Consider the following 26,055-nt stretch of genomic DNA (forward strand, 5'->3'; position numbering starts at 1 on the left):
GCTCAATGGAGGGGGCGTCCTCGGAGAAAACCCGCATAAGGCAGGTGGGGCCGGCCGAGTTGAAAATGCGGCGGACCGCCCGCACCTCCAGTGTGGGATGCGCCTTGAGCTCCACCAACACCTCCTTCTCTGTGATCGACAGACTGAACCGAGTGATCACGGCGGTGAGGGTCGGTGGGCGATGTGGGGGTTGGGGTTGGCGGGTAGGAGATGGGGAAGGAGCAGGGGTGAGGGAGGCGTTGGGGCCAAAATGGGTGATGGGGAGGCGGGAGAGGATGTGTCAGTATGGAGGGTTGGGCTGGGGGAGGAGATGAGAACGGAATCCCGTCTGGGAGTGAGGAGAGAGATGGGTGCACCAGGGAAGTGTTGGCGGAGGAGAGTTTCCGGGCCTCGAGAAGGGAAGGATCGGGGTGGGACAGGAGGTATTTGTATAAAGAGGGGGGGAGGAGGAGGGGGAGGAAGAGGCGGAGGGAGCAGGGCCAGGTGGGGAGACATCCATGGCACCCTGGGCGGGGGGGGGATGGGGAAGGAGGTCGGGGCGGAGCCTTTTGGGGAGCGGAGGAGGTGGTGGTGCCACTAGGGCGTTTAACGGCGGCAGAAGGGCGGGTGGTGATATGAGGGACGGGAGCTATAGGGAGGTGGTGGGAAGGGACAGGTCCCGGCGTGGACGCAGCAGTCAGCGCCGAAGATGGTGACAGTGAAGGCGACGGTGACGGTGGCGGCGGTGATGGCGAAGGCGATGGAGAGAGTTGGGCATATACAGTGGCCCGATGGGCCACCACCCTAGCTGGAGCTGCAATGACAGGTTGGGGGAGTGGGGGAAAAGGATCAGAGGGAGAGGAGCGGGAGGAAGAAGCTGGAGAGGGGGCGACAAAGAGCGAGGGCGAAGGGAGAGTGAGAAGAGGCGGGATGGAAAGAGGGGGGTGTGACTGGGCACACCATGTTATGGTGGTGGTGCCGGCGGAGGGGGAAGTATAAACGATGGCTGTGGTGGTAGTGGTGGTGGGGGCTGACATGACGATGGGGAGAAACAAAAACGAAAAAGAAAGAACAAAAACTGGGGACAGACGATAACGAAAGAAGAAGAAGACGGAGGAAAACGAGGACGGAGGAAGACGAGGACAGAGGAAGACGAGGACGGAGGAAGACCAGAGTCCCACGCTGCTGGCACTGGCGTCGACTCGACGATGGGTGGCAGGAATGCTGCTGCTGCTGCTGCCGCGGACGGGGCCGCTGCCGCTGCCGCCGCCGCTGCTGCTGCTGCTGGTGGGCCGGCAGGCTGGACCGCTGCTGCTGCTGGAGGGCTGGCTGGCTGCCGCTGCTGGCTGGACCGCTGCTGCTGGAGAGCTGGCTGGCTGCTGTCGGCTGGACCGCTGCTGGGACCGCTGCTGCTGGCCGGGACGACTGCTGCTGCTGCTGCTGCTGCTGCTGCTCGGCTGGAACGCTGGAACGCTGGCTGGCTGGCTGGCTGGCACCTGAAACCTAGCGCTTCGATTAGTGATGGAATGGCACAATCGAAATGCGGTATCCCTGCGGAGTACCGTCGGAGATGAAACACTCCACGTCGGCGACGTCGCTTTAAACAACAGTGGTTATCCGTCCACACATGCTTTGCTCCTGGCATACAACCAGTGAGGCAACGAGACTCCATCAGCAGTACCACCGGCCTCTGTTGTTATTTTTTGGCACCGTCTCTCCTATTCGCGCCGACAGCGTTCGCTCATCTCCCGGGTGCTCCCAGACCAGCCGCCTGCCTACCGCTCCCTTTCTCTCCTACCACCCTGCATGGCTCTGGAGTGTTGGCGTCCAGATGCTGGCCATTCCCGCCAGATGGAGCAGAACCGGGTTTCCAAGAGCCGACCCGCTGCGCGGCGAATGCGAAATGTACGGGAAAGCGGAACAATCTCAAGGAACTATAATCCCTTCTCCATTTTTATCTTTGGTTTCCATTACTGCGTGCTCACTGTAGCACTGCCTGAATAATCTCGAGGATACGCTACAAACCTGTCTGATTTCCGTGTCACCTGTTACATCCCTTTCGTTTCTTTTGGCCCCAATAATTGCCTTCTGGATTCTGAGGAAGTTGCATACAACATTTGTAGTATAAGTATCTGTTTCGATAGCTTAAATAAACTTATATTCGACAATCTAACCATGCAGGCTCATAAGAGCCATAAGATTTGTGTAAAAATTTCTTAGATCGTCGCTGAGCAGCGACCACCCGATAGTTCAAAGAATACCTTACGCGCCACGGCGCGGAATACGAATTGTTCATAAATTGTATCGATAGAGATATTTGGTGTTCGTTATTTTTTTGACAGCTGAAGAATTGTAAATGTGGTGTCACCGACAGACACCACACTTGCTAGGTGGTAGCCTTTAAATCGGCCGCGGTCCGTTAGTATACGTCGGACCCGCGTGTCGCCACTATCAGTGATTGCAGACCGAGCGCCGCCACACGGCAGGTCTGGAGAGACTTCCTAGCACTCGCCCTAGTTGTACAACCGACTTTGCTAGCGATGGTTCACTGACAAAATACGCTCTCATTTGCTGAGACGATAGTTTAGCATAGCCTTCAGCTACGTCATTGGCTACGACCTAGCAAGGCGCCATATTCAGTTACTATTGATATTGTGAATCATGTACCGTCAAGAGCGACGTTCATCATTAATGGATTAAAGTTAAGTATTCCACCAGCTACGTCCGTTTTTCTAAATTCTAATTTCCTTGTCATGTTCCAGACCTCACGCCAGCCTGCGTGAGCTAAAACGCGTGCATTTCGGCTTCCTCTAGTAACACGGTGTTGGCTCTCCTGCCAACCACAACAGTTATCCTCTCTGTTTCCACAGTTGTGATATTTTTTAAAGAAGGCGGACGCGTATATGGGGTGGTCCGAAATCACTAATTAATTATTATAATATATTACTATTGGGCAGTGATATGTAAGAATTTATGTGTGCAGCTAAGATGAAATGTCGAAAATGTTAAAGGACTTTATTTAAAGAAACAGCCAGCTAGATATAAAATTGAAATGCACGGAGCCTATTGTTAGCAATATGACTAAGGTAATTAAATTGATTATTGTGCTCTCATATGCTGTAGTGCCTGCTTATTACTTAAATTATTGCTATGCTATCCATCTCCCATTAATAGCAACAGAAACAACGGTGTTTTTATAGTTTTCATCCACCTACCAGGGACCGACTGCATGTCGGCAAACGTCGTAGTTAAGGCAGAAGGCGCATTGCCAATTTACCTTGTTTCTGATTTAAATCCAACTTCCTTTAATGTGTGGTGTAGTATAGCAAAGAAAATTTCCAGCTCTGTCTGGTCCTTTAGGTTTCTCTGTTCGTAGATGCTATGTCTCATATCCGGTCGTGATCGAACATGATCACGACACGAATAAATTAAGTGCCAATGAGAACTCTGTTCTTAAGCTTGAGAACGCTACGCCTTCTGCAAACGATTTCAGGTGAAATATAAATCACTTACAGTACTTACGTTTTTTGAAAAGTCTTTGCTCTTCCCTCGAAGATGTGGTGCAAAGCCCACAACATATTTCTGAATCTTCACAAGAGAATAATAATTTGATGAAAACATAAATATCTTTTTTTAAAAAAAGAAATACACCGCACACTTCAGTACTTGTAAAGTTCCTCTGCTTCCTCCAGAAATTCACGAAGCTTATTACAGTCAACATTATCAAAACCTTCTCCTAAATCTATAAATATAGTCATTAAACGGTCATTAAAGTTAGGTTCGCCTTTATTTAATGTACGATGGTTAACAAAGATATGGAAACACTAAAAATACGTTACCACGCCAGACACGATGTAGTAAATGAGCTGGTACTCAAAACGTTCCGAAACCTCTCGAAATGGATAAATGCAGGTCCTGAGATGAAGGGTATCATACACTATCGTTCTACAAAATATTGGCAAGTTCACATAAGCACGTCGGAAGTTCCAGTCTTCCTTCGAGCATGGATGTGTGTGTGTTGTCCTTAGCTTAGTTTCAGTTACATTAAGTAGTAGTATATGGGGGATGCTGTCCTACATTTTAGAGACGCAGTGCGGTTTCTGGGACTCATTTTTGACTCCAGGTTGTCATGGCTGCCACACCTACGTGACTTGAAAGCCAGATCCCTGAAGGCACTGGACATCCTCAAGTGCCTCAGCCACAGGTCTTGGGGTGCGGACAGGGCGCGTCTCCTTCAGTTTTATCGGGCTTTTGTGCGTTCACGGCTGGACTATGGGTGCACAGTATATGGGTCAGCGAGACAGTCTTATTTGCGGATCCTTGACGCTGTCCACCATGCTGGGATTCGACTGGCCACGGGTGCTTATCGGACCAGTCCCATACCCAGTCTGTGCTGAGGCTGGCGAACCGCCACTTACCATCCGGCGGCAGCTCCTTCTGGTGCGCCAGGCTTGTAAGTTTCTTGCGGCTCCCAGCTCGCCTGCTCACCGCCTTGTTGCCCATCCACCTCTGGACCGCCTTTTTTCCCACCGTCCCCGGGCTACGTTGCCATTTGGGATCCGTGTGCAACGTGTTCTAGAGTCTCTCGGTGTGGAGTCTGTACAACCCCAAATCCAGGGTTTTAACCGCCTGCCACCCTGGTTACTGAAGAGGCCCAGAGTGATTTTAGATTTATTGCAGTACAAGAGAGGTTGCACTCCTGCCACCGTTTTTCATGCAGCATTTTCTGCTGTTTTATCTGAGCACCACGACTATGTAGCGGTTTTTACGGATGGGTCGAAACAAGGGGATTTCGTCGGCTGCTCAGTTGTTTTTCCGGATCGTGTCCTTAAGGTCCGACTGCCTCCGCCTTTCACGGTCTTTGATGCAGAATTGTCTGCGATCTTGCGGGCGCTGGAGCAGATGAGACATTCTTCCTCTCCTAAATTTCTTGTCTGTTCCGATTCCCTCAGTGCCCTTCAATCATTGCACCATTTGTATCCGGCAGTTAAAGTAGTCCAGACCATCCAGGATGCCCTCCTCCGACTACAGCGACTGGGGAAGGTTGTAGCTTTCTGCTGGGTTCCGGGGCATGTTGGCATTGCTGGGAATGAAAGGGCAGATCTCGCAGCCAAGGAAGCGTGTCTCGATCCACACGTATCTCAGTGTGCTATCCCCGTGAACGCACTCACCTCGCTGTTGCGCTCCCGAGTCATGTGTCGGTGGGAGGACGAGTGGCTGGAAGTGACTGACACTAAGCTCCGTCTAGTCAAGCCCACAACGCGTGTGTGGTGTACTTCCTTTCAGCCCCATCGACGGGACGAGGTTCTCCTCACTCGGCTTCGAATAGGCCACAGCCCTATGACGCATGGCTTCCTGCTCCGGCGAGAGGACCCTCCAATGTGTGGTGCTTGCGGCGTCCAGGTCACTGTGCGCCACGTTTTATTGGATTGCGTTTTATTTTCTGACCAGCGGGCCGCGGCTGACTTGCCAGCGGACCTGCCAACTCTTTTAGGCAACACTCGGACGAATGTGGTTAAAGTTTTAAAGTTCTGTGCCATGTCAAATGTTTTTACAAAGATTTTAGGGAGGGGATTTTACCTTGTTTCCTGTGTGACAAGCTCGCCCATATTTTATGTAAGTGGCCAGACAATGACGATTTCCTGTGTCATTCTTGTTGCTATGTTATCCCTTACCTTAGGTTTTACCTTCTCAGGTCGTATTTTCCCTCTTTTCCTGCTTTCTTTGAGTGTGTTTTTCAGTTTTATTAGGTCTCTCCACATTCGTTCCTTTTACTGTGTGTCAGGGCGCTGATGACCTCGATGTTGAGCGCCCATAAACCCCAACACACACACACACACACACATTAAGTAGTATGTAAGTCTAGGAACCGACGACCTCAGCAGTTTGGCAACTTAGAAACTTACCAAAAATTTCCAAAATATCACGTAAAGATGATGGAGCTGGGTAGCGATCACGCAAACATCTCTGTAAACTAGATCACAGAGGCTCAGTAATTCAGAAGTCTGGTTACTGTGGTGGGCAGGGGAGATGCGACAATTCCCCCTCATGCTGAACGATGCTGTAAGTGTGGCAGTGGCCCAGCAGTCTTGGAACACATCAACACTTGGAAGCACACACTGTGTAACTGGGTGTCTCTGATCAGCCAAAATGGTCATATAGCCCTTGATAGTACTATAGCCTTGCGGACTAACCATGAGGCCCATGGGATGTCATAATATTACTGCTCAAATCTTCACCAAAACCGCTCCACGTTTCATTCTTTGGACGTAAATTCGACCAGAAGTTGGAAAGAGCGTGAAACAAGTCTCATCTCACCCAGTAATTGTCTTTCATTACTCCATCGTCCACGGCTCATGGCAGATGTTCCTATTGTGGGTACTTGCAACATTCAAGAGTGGTTTTGGAATTCCAATTCGCTCTGCATCTTATGATGGTGGTTTTCGCGCTGACTGTGTTCCCGAGTGCGATATTTAGTTCTGCAGTGACGTTTGCAGCTGCCGTCCTCTTATTTTTCTTCACACTACCCTACTACAATCGTCTGTTACTATCACTGAACACACGTTTTGATCCGTGCTGTGGCTTAGCGGATAATACTTTGCCCCTTCCCTATACATCTTCGATACTGTTGCTCTTCATACACCTACGCCTCGGCTCCCTTGGTTATTGTAGCACCCACCAAACGAGCATCAACAATTTGCCGACCTTGGAATTCACGTAGCTAAGGCACAACGTTCTCGCGACTACACACAACACTATTCTGAGCGCGACTGAACCTACGAAGAATTGAGGACATTGGACGGGCGTCCTTTCTTGGTCAAATGCAACAATGCTGCCTACAGGCTTCACTAGCATCTGAATTTATGTTCGAGCATGCATATCTCGTGGCGTTTCCATGTTTTGTCCAACCCCTTTATCTTCTAATATAACTCGCAGAGCCAGTATTACTTCGCGCATTCCTGTATTTATTTGCAACCTAAACTGATCTTCCACGAGTTTAGTTTCCATAAGTTTTTCCGCTCCTCTGTGAATAATTTGTGTCATTATTTAGAAAACATTAATTTATAAACCGATAGTTCGGTAATATTCACACCTCTCAGGATCTGCTTTCTTTAGAATTGTAATTATCATATTTTTCTTGAAGTCTGGGGGTGCCTCTTCTGTCTCATGCATATTTCCAACTGGGTGGTACAGTTTTGTGGTAGATGGCTCTCCCAATCAGTCAATAGTTCTGAGGATATGCCATCCACTCCACGGTCCTTGTTTCGACTTAGGTCTTTCAGAAATCTGTCAAACTCTTCTCGCACTATATCTCCTATCTCATCTTCATCCTCTTCCCTTTCTACAGTAATGTCACCAAGTTCATTTCCCTTGTACAGTTCTTTTGTGTTTTCCTTCCGTCTGTCATTTTTCCCTTCTCGGCTGCCGGCCGAAGTGGCCGCGCGGTTCTGGCGCTGCAGTCTGGAACCGCGAGACCGCTACGGTCGCAGGTTCGAATCCTGCCTCGGGCATGGATGTGTGTGGTGTCCTTAGGTTAGTTAGGTTTAACTAGTTCTAAGTTCTAGGGGACTAATGACCTCAGCAGTTGAGTCCCATAGTGCTCAGAGCCAACCTTCTCGGCTTAGTACTGTCGTTGCATGTGAGCTTTTGATACTGATGGAGATGCTTTGTTTTTTTCCAAAGCCTCTCATTTTCCTACAGGCGGTAAGTAAACTACAGTGAACTGAAAGCGCCTGAGTGCTGTTTGTTCATCTGTCAACACAGCTCGTGCAAAACAGGGCCACGTTGTGTTATCAGTAAACAATGCGACAGGTGTGTGTTTCATATCATATGTAGCAGGCTTTGAGCAAATAGAAGGTAAACAAAGATTGGGAAACAGTTCAAGCCAACAAATATTCTTTCCAATTCTGCTGTGATATACTCTTGGACCCAGTTTACATACGAAAATTTATCATATTCTGTCTACGCTTTTCAAAATGGTTTGACTTTATTTTTTCTAAGCGAAGTGTGAAGAGTCCAATAGTCTTAACAGATGTTTTATCAGATAAAATCAACAGGACTACAAGATGGTCAATGACGGTGCTATTTTCTATGGATAAATATCGTGGTTTGATGATGATAAGGGTATGAAGCAGGACATTGTTTACACTTGTTGTAAAGACTGAAGGTCCATCAAGACTTGTCTTACATTAGACCATGGTTTCACACATAAAATATCTTTTTTACTTCATGATTACCTGTGGAATAACAATTTTAATGAGACAAATAGTATTAAAATAATTTGCTGTCCGAAGTGGCAATGTGAGTGAATAATAATGACTATTAACTAAGGAAGTTAATACTAACAGTGCTTGTACTACTGTAGTTGCTGTCACTAACAGTCATAATAGTAATAATAATAATGACAATAATGACAACAAACATAGTGGCAGGTATAAAAATTTATAGATGTACAAAATAGACGTTTTCTGATGTAGCAAGTTTTGGGGAAAGCACATTTAAGGAGACTGCAGCAGCTAACAGTGTTTGAAAATGAGAATGATCTGGTTAGAAAGAAGGATGTTCAAGGATATCGAGTTGGTACATTGACAATGGTTATCATTATTGTTGCTTTAGTAGGTGTGCCATTAACTGCCTCCTGGGAGACGTTATTCAGTTCTCTAATAGAATGCGGCATGTTACTCCAGAGTCGGGATCATGCTACTGAGAAGGACTTCGAGAAAGTGGCTGAACGATGGACAAAAAGGATTTTTCTCTAAGAGGAACAGATGTTTCTGCCATTTTGCTAACATAAGAGTGTCAAGGTTGAGGAGAGATGTGAGTGGCAGTAGTCATTGATAAGACAGTAGTGAAGACAGAGACATGAAAATCTCTGTCCTTGTTGCACGCTGCCGGAATAGCTGTGCAAAAGATAGTGAAATATGATCAAAGAGTCGATCAAGACAGATATGATGAACACAGACATTTATAAGCAGCTGAAGGCGCCTCGAGCTTTCTTGAGATAGGACTTTGACGATAACATCACTACAATCAAGAATTGGAAGTATAAATATTTATATGTTTATACATGTTTCTTTTTCAAGTCAATAGGGAATAGCTTTATATTTTTTGTAGGACATGGGGAGATGCACCTTAAATGAAATCTTACCTATAAGTGAACAATAACGCGATCTGACTAACATTTACCTTTCATGCTGTAGTGAACAGGATCTCGCTCATAGAATAATTAAAGGAGGATTTGGCAGAAGTTAAAAACAAAGTAGTTTGAAACCATAATCTTTGTAATAAATCTCCTACAGCTACTCCATGTCCGTCTTACTGAAGCAGTCTGTGCAAGGCAAACAGAGTTGTATACGCTTTCCTGCAACACCCAATAAACTGAAATGACCTCATATGATAGCTAAATATCAACATCCTCATAACAGCAGAGGCATGTGCCTTGAAGTTTCACTGCTCACCACTGTTAACTTGATAGCTGAAAATTCAATTTAAATGTGAAGTGTTCTCTGTGGAGAGCATGTTCACGGCGACAGGTGACGGCGAGGCCATGGGGGGCTTTGATAACTGGTTTTCCACGCCAAGTAATACTATTGGCTGGATGATATCTGAGTTTAAGTGATTTGCTGAAGACATGCCTCTGTGGTAGACAAACAAAGATAAAGCTACCCTAGCAGGCGTAAGGGAGACTATATGTTCTTTCAGACATAAGTAGTGACTGACACGCATATGAAGGGCTTATCTCAATAGTGGTTCAAGTCCATTACCTCCACTTTTCTGCCTATAATGCTTCTGAAATTAATGATCCAAACAAACAGAAAGAAAGGTTCATCTCTAGCAAAAAGCCATATGCTTGAATATTTCTGGTATCTCAACTGCAGATTTTTGAGCTCTCATTTAACTTTAGGACTCTGTATCTCAGAATGAACGAAAATGGACTTGTACCACTATTGAAATAAGCCCTTCATATGTGTGTAGAGAGTGAAAGGTGTCTGTCTATAGCAGAGGGATTCAAATATGTAGGGTCAGTGGCAATAAGCAACGTGAAACAGCGCGAGCACGTAATATCTGCAGTAGAGGTGGTGAATGAAATACTTAGAAATGGTCCTTAAACAATGACTATCTTCAGTTTCCTTCATCCATACATAATTTGAAAGTCAGTGGGACAATGGCTATCTTCAGTTTCCTAAGTTAGTACTACACAATTAAAAAAAAGTCGAAACAATCGCCTTTGAAGACCAATTACTGATAAGCACAAAACATTTCGAACTTGTTATCACTGTCACAGGATATAGCTGAGATTATGATTTTCTTGGCTGGAATATCATTAGCAGGATCTCTGTCACTTTTATTTAAATTACATACTTATTAACAAATGGAAATGTGAATTAACAAATTTCGATTCACAATGAATTAATAAAAATAACATGTATGTATTATTTTATATGTATATTTCTGTATGTCCCACATCTCCTCCTGAACTACTGGATCGATTCAAAACAAATTTTGTACATATATTGCTTTTTCTCTGGGAAACAGTACCGTGGAGGTTACTACCACCTATCTCCCATAGGAGCGGAGCTATAGGTGAAAAGAGTTGGCAGCATCTGATATCTAGACTGCCTTACATGACAAGCATGATATGCAGGTATTATCAGAATTTGTTGCAGGGGGCAGATGAGCAAAGCTGAGAAGGGAGAAGGGAGGAGGGGATCGATAACGAGAGGAAGAGGGTGAGATAGACAGAGAAAAGATGGAGGATGACATGGACCAACAGAGATGAGAGTAGTTGATGGACAGAACGAGCGGGAAAGGAGATGAACAGACAAACAGGAGGTGACAGAATGGACAAATAGAGGTGGGATTATGAAATGAACAGAGAGGGGAAGGAGGAAGTGAACAGACAGAGAGGAAGGAGGATAAGATCAGAGAGGATGAGGTGGCCAGGGAGAGTGGGGGGGGGGAGGATAATGGACAGAGAAAGGAGAGAGGAGGGGATGAAGAGAGGGTATAGGAGGGAATAAACAAAGTGAGGGATCAGGGGATGGACAGAGAGAGAGGGAAGGGTGGGCTGGAGAGATGGAGGGGAGAGAGGAGATGGCCAGAGATAGAGCAGGGAATGAACAGAGAGTGGAGAGGATGGGTAAGAGAGGGGTATGAGAAAGTGGACAGAGAGGTGGGGCGGGGGGGGAGGTAGGTAGACAGGGGGCGAGGAGGAGATGGACAGAAAGTGTGGGCAGAATTAAAGCTTAAACTATTCGACTACAGATGCAGATTCAAATACTGAAGCTTTTCAATGACAGCAGACGTAACTGCATTTGATTATTTCACAGCAGTTATAACAAAAACCGATTGAAATAAGAAGCAATGTAAGCACAAGTATCTCTTCCCTTTTTTTAAAAGTATTTCTAGACTTCCATGGCACATTTTCGTCTTCTGCTCTCCTGCATTCTACGATTTGCATTCCAGAATCCGTCGCACAAATTTTGAATAAAATGAAAGTGTTTTTCTTAGAGTATGATTTGTGCAAGAGTGTAGAAAACTATTGAAAAGTAAGTACATATTGAAACAAACTCACAGGCTGGAATTATATAATGCGACGCAATAAGAAATGGTGTTTGTGACCCAGGGCTGGTCGAAGCTTGCTATTGGAGTACGCTGTGCAACCAGGTCTACAGCTATTAATTTTAGATAGCCAGAATGAAATTTTCACTCTGCAGCGGAGTGTGCGCTGTTATGAAACATTCCTGCCAGATTAAAACTGTGTGCCGAACCGAGACTCGAACTCGGGACCTTTGCCTTTCGCGGGCAAGTGCTCTACCAACTGAGCTACCCAAGCACGGCTCACGCCCCGTTCGCAGAAGAGCTTCTGTGAAGTTTGGAAAGTAGGAGACAAGGTACTGGCGGAAGTAAAGCAGTTTTAATCTGGCAGGAAAGTTTCAATTTTAGATAGAATTAAATTAATCGTCTACAGTGTTCGATACTCTCTAAAGAAAACATGTTATGGAAGGAGTGTTCATTTGATTTTTAATGATAAGAAGTACCGTAAATTGGATATATTTTGCACCAGAGTTCGAGACAGTTTCCTTCCACAGCTTCTCTTATTTCCCAATCTGGATATACAGATTTCATTTTTGCATGGATCCTCTCACAAATATATTAATTCAGATCTGTACAGTCCAGTCATTATAAATTTCTTAATTTTAACTTTATGGTACAAAGTATCCTTGTAGGTTATCAATCCTTTGCACCAGTTTAAGGATCCCATGAAATGTACACCGAGGAATGACTGTGGTGCAAATGTGTCACTTGCAAGATTACTTTCTACCACATTTAAACTATATGAAAAGTTTTCGAACACACGTAAGCGGCGTCACAAAAGATGTGAAAAGTAACAAAATTGTAAAATTAGATTTTCTTAAGAAAAACAGCCACAGTTCAATTTATACGCAAATTTCAGTTAATTTAACCGTACTGAGATAACAGCGATAGCTGAGTTGCTTTCGTGGTGTAACAGACCCAACCATAATTACTTTATGAGCTATCGCAGAGCACTAGCAAGCTGTCATTGATCTCGGCGTCATGAAATCTTCACTTCTTTTGTGATACAGATTCCGTATTTGTTGCAATAAAGTGTATTCTGTTCGTCTAGCAAATAAAATGTTTTCCTTCCATCCATCCCATATCCCAACACCAAGTATTATCTTAACACTTCAAAAATTTCTGTGGGGTTCCTTTCATGCATGACATAAGATATTCAGCTTCCGCATCTTCAGAGAATAATATACCTCATTTTGTTTTCCCAGTCAGTCGTCTGACTGGTTTGATGCGGCCACAAATTTCTCTCCTGTGTCAGCCTCTACATCTTACAATAGCACTTGCAACCCTACGTCCTCATTTATTTGCTGGATGTAATCCTATCTCTGCTTTCTTCTACAGTTTTTTAACCACTGCAGCTACATCTAACACCATGCAAGTTATTCCCTGCTGTATTAACAGATATCCTATCATCATGTGCCTTCTTCATGACAGTTTTTTTCATATATCCCTTTCCTTGACAATTCTTCACTGAACTTTCTCATTTCTCACGTTGTCAGCCCACCTAATTTTCAACATTCTTGTATCTGTAGCACCATCTCTCAAATGCTTCGATTCTCCTCTGTTCCGGTTTTTGCCCAGTCCATGTTTCACTACCATGTAATGCTGTGCTCCAAACGTACGTTCTCAGAAATTTCTTCCTCAAATTAAGGCCTATGTTTGTCACTAGTAGACTTCTCTTGGCCAGGAATGCTCGTTTTGCCTGCAATACTTTGCCTTGCTCCATCTATCATTCTTTATTTTGCTGGTTAGGTAATAGAATTCTTTAACTTAATGTATTTCGTAACAACCAATCCTGATAAGTTACTCTCTGTTCTCATTTCTGCTACTTCTCATTACTTTCCTCTTTCTTCGGTTTACTCTCCATCCGTATTCTCTACTCATTAGCCTGTTCATTCAAGTCAGCAGATCCTCTAATTCTTCTTCACTTCCACTGAGGATAGCAATGTAATCAGTGATCCTTATTATTGGTATCCTTTCATTTTTAATTTTTATTCCAGTCTTTTACTTTTCTTTTATTCCCATCATTGCTTCTTCGAAGCATAAATTGAAGAGTAGGAGTGAAAAACTACATCCCTGTCTTTTTTTTTTTTGGTCATCAGTCTACTGACTGGTCGGATGCGGCCCGCCACGAATTCCTTTCCTGTGCTAACCTCTTCATCTCAGAGTAGCACTTGCAATCTACGTCCTCAATTATTTGCTTGACGTATTCCAATCTCTGTCTCCCTCTACAGTTTTTGCCCTCTACAGCTCCCTCTAGTACCATGGTAGTCATTCCCTCATGTCTTAGCAGATGTCCTATCATCCTGTCCCTTCTCCTTATCAGTGTTTTCCACATATTCCTTTCCTCTCCGATTCTGCGTAGTACCTCCTCATTCCTTACCTTATCAGTCCACCTAATTTTCAACATTTGTCTATAGCACCATATCTCAAATGCTTCGATTCTCTTCTGTTCTGGTTTTTCCACAGTCCATGTTTCACTACCATACAATATTGTACTCCAGACGTACATCCTCAGAAATTTCTTCCTCAAATTAAGGCCGGTATTTGATATTAGTAGACTTCTCTTGGCCAGAAATGCCTTTTTTGCCATAGCGAGTATGCTTTTGATATCCTCCTTGCTCCGTCTGTCATTGATTATTTTACTGCCTAGGTAGCAGAATTCCTTAACTTCGTTGACTTCGTGACCATCAATCCTGATGTTAAGTTTCTCGCTGTTCTCATTTCTACTACTTCTCATTACCTTCGTCTTTCTCCGATTTACTCTCAAACCATACTGTGTACTCATTAGACTGTTCATTCCGTTCAGCAGATCGTTTAATTCTTCTTCACTTTCACTCAGGATAGCAATGTCATGAGTGAATCGTATCATTGATATCCTTTCACCTTGTATTTTAATTCCACTCCTGAACGCGTTTTCCAGGTCGACAAATCTTATGAAAGTGTCTTGATTTTTCTTTAGCCTTGCTTCCATTACTAGCCGTAACGTTAAAATTTCCTCTTTCGTCCCTTTACTTTTCCTAAAGCCAAACTGATCGTCACCTAGCGCTTCCTCAATTTTCTTTTCCATTCTTCTGTATATTATTCTTGTATGCAGCTTCGATGCATGAGCTGTTAAGCTGATTGTGCGATAATTCTCGCACTTGTCAGCTCTTGCCGTCTTCGGAATTGTGTGGATGATGCTTTTCCGAAAGTCAGATGGTATGTCGCCAGACTCATATATTCTACACACCAACGTGAATAGTCGTTTTGTTGCCACTTCCCCCAATGATTTTAGAAATTCTGATGGAATGTTATCAATCCCTTCTGCCTTATTTGCCCGTAAGTCCTCCAAAGCTCTTTTAAATTCCGATTCTAATACTGGATCCCCTATCTCTTCTAAATCGACTCCTGTTTCTTCTCCTATCACATCAGAGAAATCTTCATCCTGATAGAGGCTTTCAATGTATTCTTTCCACCTATCTGCTCTCTCCTCTGCATTTAACAGTGGAATTCCTGTGCACTCTTAATGTTACCACCGTTGCTTTTAATGTCACCAAAGGTTGTTTTGACTTTCCTGTATGCTGAGTCTGTCCTTCCGACATTCATATCTTTTTCGATGTCTTCACATTTTTCCTGCAGCCATTTCGTCTTAGCTTCCCTGCACTTCCTATTTATTTCATTCCTCAGCGACTTGTATTTCTGTATTCCTGATTTTCCCGGAACGTGTTTGTACTTCCTCCTTTCATCAATCAACTGAAGTATTTCTTCTGTTACCCATGGTTTTTTCGCAGCTACCTTCTTTGTACCTATGTTTTCCTTCCCAACTTCTGTGATGGCCCTTTATAGAGACGTCCATTCCTCTTCAACTGTACTGATTACTTCGCTATTCCTTATTGCTGTATCTATAGCGTTACAGAACTTCAAACGTATCTCGTCATTCCTTAGTACTTCCGTATCCCACTTCTTTGCGTATTGATTCTTCCTGACTAATGTCTTGAACTTCAGCCTACTCTTCATCACTACTATATTGTGATCTGAGACTATATCTGCTCCTGGGTACGCCTTACAATCCAGTATCTGTCTTACATTCTTTTTAATCGGAGCATTTCGTTCTTGGTCGTTTACTCTTTTATTCCCTCTTGGCTCCCTACAGCTTATCCCTATTTTCCTCTGAATTTCCCACATCTTGCACCATTTGACATTGTCTACCTATTTTTCACGTCAAACGTGTCTTCATTTTTCTTTATTCTTGCTTCCATTGTCAACCGCAACGTCACAATTGTCTCTCTGGTGCCTTTACCATTCCTAAAACCAAACTGATCGTCAACTGACACATCCTTAGTTTCCTTTTCTTCTTCTGTACATTATTCTTGTCAATAACTTGGATTCATGAGCAGTTAAACTAATGAAGCGATAATTCTCGCACTTCACAGTTCTTGCAGTCTGTGGAACTGTGTTGATGATACTTTTCCGATAGTCAGTCTACTTACCCCAATGATTTTATAAATTCCGATGGAGTTTTATCCATTCTTCCTGCCTTATTTGATTTTAAGTCCTTGAAAGCTCTGTTATATTCTCATTCCAATACTGGATCCTGTAGCCCTTGTATACTGACTCCTTTTGCTTCTTCTGTCACATCATGCAGATCTTCCCGCTCATAGAAGCCATCAATGTACGCTTTCCACCCACCCGCTCTCTATTCTGCATTTAACAGTGGAATTCCCGTTGCACTCTTAATATTACCGCGCTTAGTTTTAATCTAACAGAAAGTTGTTTTGACTTGTCTATATGCTGAGTCAGTTCTTCTGACAATAATTTCTTTTTTGAATTTCTTCACATTTTTCCTGCGGCTATTTCGCCTTAGCTTCCCTGCACTTCCTGTTTATTTCATGCCTCAGCGGCTTGTATTCCTGTATTCCTGAATTTCCCTGAACATTTTTGTATTTACTTCTTTCATCGATCAACTGAAGTATTTCTTCTGTCACCCACGGTTTCTTCGCCATTTCCTTCTTTGTACCTATCCTTTCCAGCTTCTGTGACTGCCCTTTTTACACTCCTGGAAATGGAAAAAAGAACACATTGACACCGGTGTGTCAGACCCACCATACTTGCTCCGGACACTGCGAGAGGGCTGTACAAGCAATGATCACACGCACGGCACAGCGGACACACCAGGAACCGCGGTGTTGGCCGTCGAATGGCGCTAGCTGCGCAGCATTTGTGCACCGCCGCCGTCAGTGTCAGCCAGTTTGCCGTGGCATACGGAGCTCCATCGCAGTCTTTAACACTGGTAGCATGCCGCGACAGCGTGGACGTGAACCGTATGTGCAGTTGACGGACTTTGAGCGAGGGCGTATAGTGGGCATGCGGGAGGCTGGGTGGACGTACCGCCGAATTGCTCAACACGTGGGGCGTGAGGTCTCCACAGTACATCGATGTTGTCGCCAGTGGTCGGCGGAAGGTGCACGTGCCCGTCGACCTGGGACCGGACCGCAGCGACGCACGGATGCACGCCAAGACCGTAGGATCCTACGCAGTGCCGTAGGGGACCGCACCGCCACTTCCCAGCAAATTAGGGACACTGTTGCTCCTGGGGTATCGGCGAGGACCATTCGCAACCGTCTCCATGAAGCTGGACTACGGTCCCGCACACCGTTAGGCCGTCTTCCGCTCACGCCCCAACATCGTGCAGCCCGCCTCCAGTGGTGTCGCGACAGGCGTGAATGGAGGGACGAATGGAGACGTGTCGTCTCCAGCGATGAGAGTCGCTTCTGCCTTGGTGCCAATGATGGTCGTATGCGTGTTTGGCGCCGTGCAGGTGGGCGCCACAATCAGGACTGCATACGACCGAGGCACACAGGGCCAACACCCGGCATCATGGTGTGGGGAGCGATCTCCTACACTGGCCGTACACCACTGGTGATCGTCGAGGGGACACTGAATAGTGCACGGTACATCCAAACCGTCATCGAACCCATCGTTCTACCATTCCTAGACCGGCAAGGGAACTTGCTGTTCCAACAGGACAATGCACGTCCGCATGTATCCCGTGCCACCCAACGTGCTCTAGAAGGTGTAAGTCAACTACCCTGGCCAGCAAGATCTCCGGATCTGTCCCCCATTGAGCATGTTTGGGACTGGATGAAGCGTCGTCTCACGCGGTCTGCACGTCCAGCACGAACGCTGGTCCAACTGAGGCGCCAGGTGGAAATGGCATGGCAAGCCGTTCCACAGGACTACATCCAGCATCTCTACGATCGTCTCCATGGGAGAATAGCAGCCTGCATTGGTGCGAAAGGTGGATATACACTGTACTAGTGCCGACATTGTGCATGCTCTGTTGCCTGTGTCTATGTGCCTGTGGTTCTGTCAGGGTGATCATGTGATGTATCTGACCCCAGGAATGTGTCAATAAAGTTTCCCCTTCCTGGGACAATGAATTCACGGTGTTCTTATTTCAATTTCCAGGAGTGTAGATATGTCAATTCCTTATCAACTGAACTGTCTACTGAGCTATTCCCTATTGCAGTATCTATAGCCTTGGAGAAGTTCAAGCCTATCTCTTCGTCCCTTAGTACTTCTGTATCCCACCTCCTTGTGTATTGATTCTTCCTTGCTATTATCTTCAGCCTGCTCTGCATCAATACTAAATTGTAATTTAGTGATGCGGTCAGTCCGATACCGTGCACACTGATCAGCTAGAACATTACGACTACTGACCCACAATCAATATGAACCCATCCAGGCTATAGAGTAGTCTCACCTGGCGAGGAATGATGGCTAGTGAGACACACGCACGGCGCATGTAGTATCAGTCAGCGTGCTTTCCGTGTGCAGAATAAGGAAGGCGCGCGATCTATCTCGGTTTGATCGATGACAGATTGTGGTGACCCGGAAGCTTCGCATGAGCATTTCGGAAACTGCACGAGTTTTAGGGTATTCGATAAGTGCTGTGGTGTGTGTCTTCAAAACGTCGCGAAACCAAGGTGAAACTACGTCCAGACGCCGTGGCGTTGTGCAGGCTGCGTAGGCTGGGAAGACTGGTAAATCAGTAGCGAACTGTGGACCTAATATTACACTTTTACTACTTCATGTTAGTGGTAAGATCGGCTACGCAAAATATCTCCTTCTTATTCCCTAACGCCCAAGAATGACTCTGCAAGTAGAGGCTACGTTTGCTTGCCTGCAACAAGTGCCAAGTACATAATTTCTGATTAGTGGGCCCAATTTATGTAAATATTAATTAATTAAACTGAATAAAATGTCCCACTTCAGAGATCATTTGAAGATCTAATAAACTACCAATCCATATATTTGATATACAATAATCAGGGTAAATTTCATTGAAACATTGCTAAGAGGAGGTGCAAACTAACTGATTTTAAGGATCCTGACTAGGGAACGGAATGGCGTTATGAGATGTAATAACAAAGAATTTAGCAATAATTCGCATTTATTTTCTCATTAAGAGGAACACACACAGAACTTAAAATACAGTTACTTGGGGTGCTATCGCGTACTTCGACACATTGCACATTAAACACCACAGCATCTGAACTGATACATGTGGGTTCAAAAATGGTTCTGAGCACTATGGGACTTAACGGCTGAGGTCATCAGTCCCCTAGAATTCAAAACTACTTAAACCTAACTAACCTAAGGACATCACACACATCCATGCCCGAGGCACGATTCGAACCTGCGACCGTAGCGGTCGCGCGGTTCCAGACTGTAACGCCTAGAACCGCTTGGCCACTCCGGCCTGCTGATACATGTGGGACAAGACTGCTAAATTACTGGATACGATTAATCAAGATTACACACGCCAAGTTCACATTGGTCACTCACACAACGAAAGATATCATTTAGAAAAAAAATCCTCCCCTATTATACATGAAAGCTCACTGGGTCATAGCGCGACTGCCTTTACCGGTCAAATTCAGAGAACAAAGTGCACTTCTAAATTTCTATAGAACTCAGTATTTTTGTAAATAAGTTTACCAACCAGGAACACATCTACTCCGTCATGAAACTGAAGTTTCAGTTCGAAAACGAGAGATGTTTACGTTGAACTGGAGCCTCATGGTGTACACAGAAACACATGTGGTGTACCAGATTACGAGTTACTAAGTCCGTGGGAATGAAACACAAATTTGATGGTATATTAAATAAAATTTAGCACAAGCACTCCACAAAGCAAACAACACATTCATACATAATCCGCTAAACTAACTAAAGCTGTACAACATGTAGTTGCACCGCTCGTCCACGTCAAGTTATAGTTGCACAAAAGATGTCACCGAATAAACTGAATATTACCGAAATTAAGACCTTCCCTGATTGAATTAGTTGGTGCGGCATGATTATCAACGTCACGCACCAGAGTAACTACCGGAAACTCAGACAGAGCTCTTACACATTACAACTCAGCAAACAGACATGCTGCTTAGAGCACCTGTACTCTCCAGCGTCCTAGCGAAGAGTATCCTAATCGTCTTTCCCCGTCCGGGGGGCACACAATGTGGCCGGAAGGGCTCAGAGAGCGTAAGCGGTTTCTACCTATACCAACGTCACGCTGGGTGCTAACCAGTGGCCACTAATGGCTCTCTGACCCAACATAACCATGTTTGAAGGTCTACACGATGGTTGGCTACACTGCTCTTAACATTCATTGAATTATGTAGCGACTCACCTGGAGCCGTTACGACAAGGCCAGGAATTTGATGGAATGGTTCGAAGAACACAGTGGCGAGTTCCAATTGATGTGCGCCCCCCCCCCCCCTCCGCAAATTGCCAGATTCGAACCTGATCCAGCACATCTGGGGTGTGAATAAACGTGGCGGCAGAGCTCATTGGCCCCCACCCCGGAATGCACGGGAATTAGGTGACCTGTGTGGACAGATGAGGTGCTAACTCACTCCTGCGACCTACCAAAGTCTCATTGCTTCCATGGCACGATGCTTTGCCGCTGTTATTCGTGCCAAAGTTTGACTTACTGGCTATCAGGTAGGTGGTCATAATCTTCTGGCCGATCAGTGTGTATGCTTCCCGTAACAACCGTGGTTGAATATGAGATACCCTGTAGTGATGGTAAGTATTCTCGATCTACGGATGGCGGTTATCACTGAAACAACCGGTTTTAGTTATATCTTCTTCTTTTTACGCCAGTTTAACGTTAGTGTTAAAACAGCTCGAAATAACTGGTTTCTGAAATAACCGATTTTCGGTTTTTATTCTTAATATTTCCTGTAATAAACACACAAATCGAATAAAGTACGAAAAATTATGACTGTCACTTTCAAGATACATAGACTCGAAATATTAAATTAAGTAGGAAAATAAAACTTAGGCCGTCTACTGTACGCTGTTTTTTCTCGAAACATTGTTATTGGTTGAATACAACAAAAAATCACCAGTATTCTCCTATTGATTCTAATTTTATAGAACACTGCTCAAAAATCATGTTATAATCGGCGATCATCCACTATTTTTGCGCTAGGAATAGTGCTAAATGGTAAAAACTGAGGTTCGAGAACACAGTTTTTTCGTGTTACTTTGTCCGTTTTCAAGGACTGCAAGCAAATAAAGACATAATATGGAACAGATCAGCTACTTTAAATTTTTATTGTATCCTGGAATGAACTGTTGGTAAGTAGAGGGTAGGAGGAGTCGTGGCAGACCAAGGAGAAGGTACCTGGATTCGGTTAAGAATGATTTTGAAGAAAGAGGCACCAATGTTAGCACTGAATAGGGGATCATGGAGGAATTTTATAAAGGGGCTATGCTCCAGACTGAACGCTGAAAGGCATAATCAGTCTTAAATGATGATGATGATGATGATGATGATAATAATATAACTTCCTTTCTCTTTTATTATTTCATAGAAGTAATAGACAAATCTTTAATCTTTTAAAGTAAATGAAGCATTGTATTTCATTGCTAAGTCACTGCATAAAAAGACAAATGTTTTACGAGCCAAATGTTAGTAGTCAGCACAAGTTTCACTTTGGCATAATTTTACCTTTAGTATTTGAAGGTCTCTTGCCATTCTGTGTTCCACTTTCCTGTGATTGTTGATTTAATAATGTTGATATAATTTGCGGCTGGTGCTCTCTCGCTCCACCATAGACGACTAATTTGGATAGCTTCTCTACTGTTTCATTTTCATTTCCAGATATGTCATAGTGTGCTTCCATCGACCACGTGGTAACTTCCTGAATAATATTTGTAATCTCTAACATCAGATTCATGATGTTATATGCTACAGAATGATTGGATCCTCCGATGTGCAGCTGACGTAATAATTGCACCGCTGGTCTGCAGTCAGAAAGAAAAACGAAATCAGAGACCAAGTGCGTCTAGACGGGTTGAAAGGTTAGAAGAAGAGCCAAAAGCTCGGCTGTCATAGTCGTTGAGTTCCTTGGGTAGCTTCAATTTCATTACAATATGACAGCCGGTATTTCCAGTCTTCGAAGCCAATAACATCTCTACAGACCACCGAGGAAATCTGAGCTCCAACATTGTACGCCACCAACAAGGAAGTTGACTGGCTGTCGGCAAGACCTGGTTTTAAGCTTCCTGGGCGGATCACTCCAGTGAGATAGTAATTTTATCTTGTAACTCTTCCATTTGGTCCGTGTTTGCGTAGAAGAACAACAATATCATAAACTGAGTCCGCCTTGATGCAAAACATCTTTTTATTCGTTTATTTCTTTATTTTGCCAAACTAGTTTCGGCGACAAGTATCACCATCATCAGTGGTTTTTTTAATCTGAAACTTGCAGAAAATAGCAGGGTTATACATAGTGGCACATTATTACATTTTTACTGTTAGTTTTTTGAAATATAGTTTTCTACGGATACTTTCATTCTACCGTATTTATTGTATGTTACAGCAAGTTGCCGGCCAGTGTAGCCGAGCGGTTCTGGGCGCTACAGTCTGGAACCGCGCGACTGCTACGGTCGCAGGTTCGAGTCCTGCCTCGGGCATGGATGTGTGTGTTGTCCTTAGGTTAGTTAGGTTTAAGTAGTTCTAAGTTCTAGGAGACTGATGACCTCAGCAGTAAAGTCCCATAGTGCTCAGAGCCATTTGAACATTTTTACAGCATGTTTTTGAGAACTATTGTCGCTGTTTGCGACATATTTTCTGTGCATTTTTTTGTTGCGTTTTTACTCAGCGAGAGTAAAGCCGAGATGTCGTTCGCACCAACACGACACGACAATGCACCAGGGTGTTCATAAATTTTCTGACCTGTTAAATAGTCCGGTCGTGTGTTATTCGTTAGTACTTCCTGATGACTTCATTAATGAGAGAGGCTTTATACTTATTTGTATTCATATTAGATGTTATATACAACAAATAATAACCATGATATGTAAGATTCGACTCTCATGCAGCAGCCTAGGAATTAGAGCTTAAGACCGCTCCGCCGGTTTCACATGAGCTGAAAGAAGATTTGGTTGGTCGCATGCACTGAAAAATACCGGTTGTCCATAGTTAAACCCCAGTTTCAAAACGCCATAGAAAGACAACCACTGGTCAGAACGGGTTCAAATTTGAACGGTACATTATTGATACTAGGAGAAGTATCAGGGAACATAAAATTTAAAAAAGAGGGAAAATTTTGACATTTTGTGGCGCTGTAAGCGTCTTAGCGTAAATGGGGTCGGCTACAAATGACATATGCACCGCGAAACGACGGCTACAGTATGAGCTGCACTTTACACCATCCGCCGTGCTCAATGCGTATGACTGCACACAAGGAACAGCACTCAACAGTTATGGCAGTGCTAGTTAGTTAAGCACATCCACCACGGCAAGGTCACACTACATTGGATGGCAAAAACTGGTATTTAATTGTACTGAGGCCAAACACCGCATAAAAAGAAAAATGACATCCGTTCCTAACTACCGCGAGACTGAAGCAAGACTTGTTGAATGTGCAGTTCATCAGTTTCTGCGACAAGTATAAATTGAGACACAGCATGTCTCACAGCAATCGGAGTGTCTCGGTGCTCACGTCCAGAATGATACGTTCGCATCTGGAGCACAGTATACAACATCTTTCAGATACTGAATTCAGTGTTCCGAAACTGTTTCACTGCGGAAAATCGTAACACGGTCCCTGACTTCAGCCGTCGCACGGACGCCAAAATGGAAAATATTGAAATAAACGATATCGGAATTGAAAAACAACTGCTATCACTTAGTAGCGGAAAAGCATCCGGACCAGACGAGATACCCTTAAGATTCTACAGTGATTATGCTAAAGAACTTGCCCCCTTTCTATCAGCAATTTATCGTAGATCGCTGGAAGAACGTAAAGTACCTAGCGACTGGAAGAAAGCGCAGGTCGTTCCCATTTTCAAGAAGGGTCATAAATCAGATGCGAATAATTATAGGCCTATTTCGCTTACGTCAATCTGTTGTAGAATAATGGAACATGTTTTGTGTTCTCGTATTATGACGTTCTTAGATAATACAAATCTCCTTCACCATAACCAACATGGATTCCGCAAACAGAGATCATGTGAAACTCAGCTCGCCCTGTTTGCCCAAGAAATTCACAGTGCCGTAGACACTGGCGAGCAGATTGATGCCGTATTCCTGGACTTCAGGAAGGCATTTGATACGGTTCCGCACTTACGTTTAGTGAAAAAAATACGAGCTTACGGAATATCGGACCAGGTTTGTGATTGGATTCAGGATTTCCTAGAAGAAAGAACACAACATGTCATTCTTAACGGTTCAAAATCTGCAGATGTAGAGGTAATTTCGGGAGTACCGCAGATAAGCGTGATAGGACCTTTATTGTTTACAATATACATAAATGACTTAGTTGACAACATCGGTAGCTCCGTGATGCTATTTGCAGATGACACGGTTGTCTACAAGAAAGTGGCAACATCAGAAGACTCGTACGTACTCCAGGAGGACCTGCAGAGGATTAATGCATGGTGCGACAGCTGGCAGCTTTCCCTAAACGTAGATAAATGTAATATAATGCGCATACATAGGGGCAGAAATCCATTCCAGTACGATTATGCCATAGGTGGTAAATCATTGGAAGCCGTAACGACCGTAAAATACTTAGGAGTTACTATCCGGAGCGATCTGAAGTGGAATGATCACATAAAACAAATAGTGGGATAAGCAGGCGCCAGGTTGAGATTCATAGGAAGAATTCTAAGAAAATGTGACTCATCGACGAAAGAAGTAGCTTACAAAACGCTTGTTCGTCCGATTCTTGAGTATTGCTCATCAGTATGGGACCCTTACCAGGTTGGATTAATAGAAGAGATAGACATGATCCAGCGAAAAGCAGCGCGATTCGTCATGGGGACATTTAGTCAGCGCGAGAGCGTTACGGAGATGCTGAACAAGCTCCAGTGGCGGACACTTCAAGAAAGGCGTTACGCAATACGTAGAGGTTTATTATCGAAATTACGAGAGAGCACATTCCGGGAAGAGATGGGCAACATATTACTACCGCCCACATATATCTCGCGTAATGATCACAACGAAAAGATCCGAGAAATTAGAGCAAATACGGAGACTTACAAGCAATCGTTCTTCCCACGCACAATTCGTGAATGGAACAGGGAAGGGGGGATCAGATAGTGGTACAATACGTACCCTCCGCCACACACCGTAAGGTGGCTCGCGGAGTATAGATGTAGATGTAGATGTAACCCTACAGCCAAAAATCACACCGATTGAGATCATGTGTTCTGGAGGGCCAGGATGTAGGGAAATTACGGCTGTAATTCTAGAATTTCCGAATTGAATCTGCAGGAGCCACTTCACTGGCTGGTGCAGTGTGAGGAAGAATGACATCTTGCATAATAGTGACCGTATACCCACACGTCCGGCTGTTGATGCACTGGAACGACGATGGTGCGCAAAATACACTCGTAGCGTTTACCAGTAACGGTGCAGGTAACAGGACCCGCAGGACTCACCTCCTCGAAAAAATACGGCCCTACTATAAACAATGCTGTCAACCTGCACTGCGCAATCACCTTCGCAGAATGAAGTGGTGCCGGTTGATGTGCGTGGGGATTTTCCGTCGCCCCTATTCTGTAGTTATGCGTACTGACATCTAGTTGAAGATGAAAATATGCTTCACCTGTCCACAGGCTGTTCCATGGCCATTCATTATCCACTTCCACGCTTGCTGGCAGGTCAGCAGGAAGCAACCGTTGGTTTTTTGTGAATATACAAGACGGTTAGCAAGTTAGTTACATATTTCATAAATCATTTGAATGATTCTTTCATGGAAATGATGTGAAACGAATCAGTTTAAAGGATATGTATTCATAATTACTTTTAACATTAAAGAATGCATTATTATTTTGTTTCTACTCATGCAACTACACTTTAAAAAATAATGTTTCTTTTAATTTTTTACTTTTAATTTTTATTTATTTTTTTCCCACCATGCTCTCAGGCATGTTCAACATTTTGGCACCGCATTTTTTCACACCACCGCTCGGCCC

Source organism: Schistocerca americana, chromosome 1, assembly GCF_021461395.2.
Source record: "Schistocerca americana isolate TAMUIC-IGC-003095 chromosome 1, iqSchAmer2.1, whole genome shotgun sequence".
Taxonomy (NCBI): domain Eukaryota; kingdom Metazoa; phylum Arthropoda; class Insecta; order Orthoptera; family Acrididae; genus Schistocerca; species Schistocerca americana.